Source organism: Neolamprologus brichardi, chromosome 14, assembly GCF_056152115.1.
Source record: "Neolamprologus brichardi isolate AB-2024 chromosome 14, ASM5615211v1, whole genome shotgun sequence".
Classification (NCBI taxonomy): domain Eukaryota; kingdom Metazoa; phylum Chordata; class Actinopteri; order Cichliformes; family Cichlidae; genus Neolamprologus; species Neolamprologus brichardi.
This window is the reverse complement of record NC_142117.1, coordinates 2,797,785-2,804,325: the sequence shown is the minus strand read 5'-3', so window position 1 is coordinate 2,804,325 and position 6,541 is coordinate 2,797,785.

Below are 6,541 nucleotides of genomic sequence, written 5' to 3'. Positions count from 1 at the left end.
GACGTGTGGTTAGTCTGTCTGAATAGAATCTTTGCTGTAGGTATGCAGGTGACACGCGTCACCTTTCGAGGAAAAATTGCCCTTTTTAAAAACACTTTTTACATTTTGACTCAACACATTTACCAACCAAACCACACAACATGGTTAGCATAGTGCTGGAAGTGTCCACTGGCAAATGAGAAACCGAGACGGGAAAAAGCTTGATCCTGATCATACTACATATCATGCTCTGGAAAATAAGCGATGGAGTACAAACATTTTCCATACGTAACTTTTAATGTGGGTAACAAAGACAGTAAGTGTAAATAACAGAATTCAATCAGAAATGCAATGCTGTGACAGGCGGTTAACCAAAAATGACTATTGGACTACAGCCACGGTGGTGTTAAATGATGAAACTGTGAACATATACAAGCTCCAACAGATGGCGTTTGGGGCCAAAGCATTTTTCAAAGTCCAATCTAAGTATTAAACACACACACATAGTGTTGTTATATGGAAATTACAGTTATGAAAATACCTCAAACATTTATTGTTTGAGGTATTGTTATTTTCCAAAATGTTTATGCTTACTTCCAGTAGCTTGTCATGGATGACCTGGATCAAGATGGTGCCTGTTTTTCCCAAAAGTTTGTTCCAACCTTGTAGCAAGTGTCAGGGGAGTCAGGGGGTCTTACAAAATTCAAAGGTTGCTATAGTGCATTACGATGTTGTGCAGTGCACTGTAAAAAATATGAACAATACTGTGTAAGTCTGTGTTTGATGTTACCAGTTAAATTGTCCTGGCCCGGTTGGCGTAGTGTGTATCCCAAACCTTGGAACATCCCTGAAAGAGAGAACCAGAGACTGAAGACATAAGGAGGTGCTGTGCCATCCCATTTGCACCATTCTGCTTACCCTCAAAACCCAAATAACTTTACTTCAAGAAACGCTGGGCAGCAACAGACAATATCACCTCACAGACTAGTTGTCTGTTAGTCAAGAATTTTAGCTCTCTCCCTGCTTTTCCTGTGCTAAGATAGTGTCCAGATAAAAGGAATTCTAGGTGGTCTTTTGTCCAAAGTCTTTGTTTTAAAGCATGGAAAGAGAAAAACACAAAGCGAGTCAATGATAATCAGGATATTCTGACCGGTCATTGCAGTTATTTGAAACCACAGCACAATGGCCGTCATAATCTTGTTTAAACAAAGATATAAGTGAAAAAAGACTCATTACATACAGACCACTTAGAGAACGTACGGTTACGTTGTAACCTTGGTTTTCTGAGTGAGAGACTATCTCTCCACTCCGTACATATGGAACATGTAACGGAGTTGAGAGATATGATATGATAGAGAACCAGGATGATGTGTATGCAGAATATACTATGCTGGTAAGTGCTGGCATATTCCCACCATTTTTTGTGGTTTCTATTAGATAGAAGTTTCAATTACATACTGTATGTTAGGGTTTTTTAATAATTGTGTTTTCTTCGTGGTGACAAGTCAAAAATGTTTTCTGTAAAAAAAAAAAAAAATTCAAAGAAGCAATCTTGAATGATACAGAGATATTTTTGTGCTTACACCAAAGCCTCTGTGTTTTACCAGAGACATACTTTCAAAGGACTATAGCAGTGGTTTTGCACGTTTTAGAAAATCTTTTTGCAAAACCTTTTGCTGTATTTCTCGAGTTTCACTATAGTCTTTGAACTTTTGTTGTTGGTTGTTATTATTATAAAGTAATGCATTGGAGACTTCCTAAGTATCCGGTCGTTAAGTCTGACGTCACTAGCCGTGTCTGGGCCTAAACTCCGCTGCAGGTCCATATATCAAACGATCACTATGGCATTACTGAGAGTTGAAAAACTGTCTAAAGTCTTTCGTCTTTAATAAAATGATCAGCGTTCTGCTCTACCAGGTGTAACAATTGAGTTTAACATCCAGGCATCCATGAAAACAGAATTTATGACATTTAACGGAGTTAGAAGTTAGCAGGAAGTTAGCTCGCTAGCTTCTATCTAAATACAATATAGCATGTCCTGACTGCGGGGTTTTGGAAACAAATTCAAACGTACAGCTCTGTTATCACTTCCAACATAAATGAAGACAGAAAACTAAACAGCAGTGACGTTTGTAGGGTTACTGAAGTTTGGCTAGCTGGTATATAATGATGTGCTACGTGACCGCTAGCGACACAGCTATGTTAGCATAATATAAACAAGCTAACTTTTTTTCCACTCGATAAAAGTTAACGTGAGTGTTCTTGGTGGTCAGGAACAAATGTAATTGCATGGCAGGATGCTGTAAAAGGACCAAACTTCAGCCAGGAGAACAACTGAGATAATCCATCCACAATACGAGGTTAGTCATTCATATACTGCTGCATGGGCTGGGCTGTAGCTACATGCTAAGGTTTTAAAAACTGAGCTTAAATAAATGATTAGCGGTAATAAAAGCCGAGGGAGGTGAACAGTGATCACTGACTGTTTTAGGAGCTTTTTGAGATTAAATAGAAGAAAATACAAAACATTAAACATGTTAACAACACAAAAGCCATATTAAACGCAGACTACTTTAGGCCTGGAAGTAGGATTCGTCACGTCATCACTTAACGACTGGATATCTTCATTTAAACAGTCATACACTGCACAATTTTAAACTGTACTGTAATGAACAAAAATCCACAAAGTAGATATAAATCCACAAATCTGGCAGTCTATAGCCTGCATAAAAATGGCTGCAAAAATCTATTCAGACTGAGCAGTTAGACCTAAAAACATGCAAACAGTGTTACGGCTGAAGTTTGACAACAGATACTTTTATGTGTGTGTGTGTGCGCAGTGTGAGTTTCCATCAGATATTTCGAGGAGACCGATCTCTGTCGTGGCATTAATGTCTCTTCATTATTTTTCGGTTACTTTGAGATTTCCATGGACTTGTGTTTGGTGGAGGAATACACTTGTGCTTTAGTGAAATTGTTGTATACATAAAGCTTTTGTGGGTTCAGCAGAAGCTGCATAACATAAGACAGATGTCCTGAAGTAATACTACAGTAGCTGAATCAACGTTAGTGACAACTAAAAAGACTAAATGCTTTAAAATATACTAAACCTGATGATTTTCCATTTAAAGAAGGGACTTTTCCAGACCTATTATCTGGGAACAAACTCGGTGGTGAGTGATGTAGATGTAAAGCGTTTGTCTTTTGTCATTTTGTTTTTTTTTCTTGGGATAAAGACACAAGTTTCATGATGGCACAATACTGTTAGAGAAAGGCATATACTGTACAAGGCTGTACATACTGCCTGTTCAGGAAACCAAGAGCAGGCTGTGGAAAGAACTTTCATGATCCCTCAAATAAAAAAAAGTGAAATTACTGCTCGTCTTTTTTAATGAAAAAAGTGAATAAAATAAATCAGTAACTGGGCTGTCAGTGAAAAAAGTCTAAACATGTATATTTAATTAAAAATAGCACAGCATGTGTCAAACTAAAAAAATGTGAGGTGGCAAATGTAGAAATGGTTCTCAACCACTGCACCGTCCTGGTGCGCAGTTCAAACGCCAGCAGATGTGGTGGTATGCATTAATACGCATGCCATGCATAACTTGCACATCTCTGAAGAAGACAGTTCGTCCACAGGTATTTGGATAGTGACGTAATTTTAGTAAAAGTCGCTCCAGAACAGCTTTCAGCTACATTCATTGTTGTAGATATGGTTCCCCATTTGCAGACTTTTCATTGATGCTTTCTTCATACTGAGTTAAGCACCGAGGTTTCTCTGTTGTTTTGGAAACAGCGTTGCAAATGCAGCCTTGTATTTCTTAGACATCCAAGCAATTTATTTTTGTTTTCAGTTCAAAAATCAGCCTTAGTTTACTCATCACCATCAACACACACGGTACATTGATATAAATATGTGTGGAACATGAAGCTACCTCAGTTTGTCTCATGAACAAACCCTCACAGATTGTCTGTCAGTTCATTTTCTTCTGTAACACAGTTGACACTTCTGTTTAAATGAAAATATGTTTACCAAAATTAAAATGAATTCCAAATAACAATAAATATTAAACCCTATGAAAACCCTCCAAAGTATAACATTGATAGTATGACAGTTATGTGGCATTGGAAATGGGCTGATTGTTGGTTTTACGATATAAAGGTGACTGTTGTTGTGATTTGACTATATAAACATTTGACCTGAACAGAACTGAGGATTAGGGTTCAACTAAAACATATTACTTTAGACCTTGTTTGATTAGAACTAGAAAGAGAGCAGATTTCTCCTGTTTTGGCTTCTTGTTAAATCCAGAATTCAAAATCCTGCTCCTCACATACAAGGTCTTAAATAATCAGGCCCCATCTTATCTTAATGACCTTGTAGTACCATATCACCCTATTAGAGCACTTCGCTCCCGCTCTGCAGGCCTACTTGTTGTTCCTAGAGTATTTAAAAGTAGAATGGGAGGCAGAGCCTTCAGTTTTCAGGCCCCTCTTCTGTGGAACCAGCTTCCAGTTTGGATTCAGGAGACAGACACTATCTCTACTTTCAAGATTAGGCTTCAAACTTTCCTTTTTGCTAAAGCATATAGTTAGGGCTGGACCAGGTGACCCTGAATCCTCCCTTAGTTATGCTGCAATAGACGTAGGCTGCCGGGGGATTCCCATGATGCACTGGGTGTTTCTTCTTCACTCATCATGTGTTTATACACCTCTCTACATTTAATTATTAGTTATAACAATTAACCTCTGTCTCTCTTCCACAGCATGTCTTTAATCTTCCTTCCGTCTCTCACCCCAACCAATCACAGCAGATGGCCCCGCCCCTCCCTGAGCCTGGTTCTGCCGGAGGTTTCTTCCTGTTAAAAGGGAGTTTTTCCTTCCCACTGTCGCCAAAGTGCTGCTGATAGGGGGTCATATGATTGTTGGGTTTTCTCTGTATGTGTTATTGTAGGGTCGACCTTACAGTATAAACCGCTTTGAAGCGACTGTCGCTGTGATTCGGCATTTTATAAATCCCAGATGTGCTCCAGTGTTCATGACTTTGTTTTAGCTGCTTTCTGTGTTTAATTTGCCTTAAAATAAAATCTATTTCTATTTTTCCTTCATTTCGACGTCATCACACAGGAGACAATGAGGCTGTACTTTGGGCACAGCTTAGTTTTCTAGTTAAACTGGAAAGCATGCGTGTGTGTCTGTGTGTGAAAGAGAGAGAGAGATGTTTCTACACCCAATAGCAGAATATGTGGCAGTTACTGTGCTTATACTAGCAAAGAAGCTGTTCCTCAGTACTGCATCATCTAAACCCCTCAGACTGTGTTCATTTGTAACATCAGTCGCACAATACTGCTATAGAGGAATGAAGAAGCAATAGAAAATATAGAAAACTTGCAGTTATATTGCAGTTTGTTTCTTGGTTTACTCTTCCTCCTTGTTTTCTTGCACTTTTATTGACTCTAAGAAACACAATGATCCATGTGTGAGTAAGATGTTCCCAGTAACGCTTATTTATTAATCGCACAACATTTTTTTTGACCAGTCTGTTCCATAGACAAAGTCTACAAACATCAGGGACACATGACACGTGTTAAATATGTAATATAACAATCATAGAGCCATTGCAAAAACTGAATTTAGTTTGACGATCCAACATGTTTTTGACGCGAGACTTAACAGGATGTTTGGGGCGGTTGCTATTGGTGTGTAACGGGAAACAAGGCTACAAAGTCTCCATCCACTAGAGTCAAATGTTTGTAGTTGGCTAAATGTAACCAAAGCACAGACACGAGACTCATATCTGCATTTAGTCTTAAAGACTTGTTGGAGTGGTTCCACATGACGAGCACATATTCTACTATCACTATAAGATGAGATAAATAGATTGTGTTTTTCTGTTAGTATTGTGGTCCAGCGACTGTCTCTATTCATCATCTATAACAGATCAAATTGCTGCTGTGGTCTAGACACACCTGCCAAGCACAATGCAGAATTTAGCTATTGAACCAGGCAAAAACGATACTATGAAGTTTGAATGGTCATTTGTGCAGCAGCAGCAGCTCCAGGCGGGATCGTCCAGTCTTAGTACAAGCACAGTAACCAGCAGGTTAAAACAATCCTGTATAATCATTCTGTACAGATGTCTGTTTAGAGTTGGTTAAACATGGAATACCACAGATAGTGAACTGAACAACTTAAATGCTTATCTGTAAATAAATGTATGCAATGTGTACATGTTAAAAAAGAACATTCCTCTCTTTTTGAGTTCTGACTGTGAAGCGTGTCTCCAGAGGTGCGATGCCACCGTGATGGCTCTAAATATGACAGTTTAACACAGAGGAAAAAAAGATAAATGTGGTGTATGTGGTGTATTTAACAAAAAGAAAAAACATGTTTAAGACAAAGTAATATTGGTCTTATCAGTACGTTGCATTGTGTGATGAAAGCATTCAATGGGGGAAAAGTACGTTTTATTGTAAAAAGAATAATTCAAGAATAATAAAAAAAATAATCAAAAGGAGTTTTTTGTACATATGAGATTTTTGTAAATTTTTATTTGAATCTA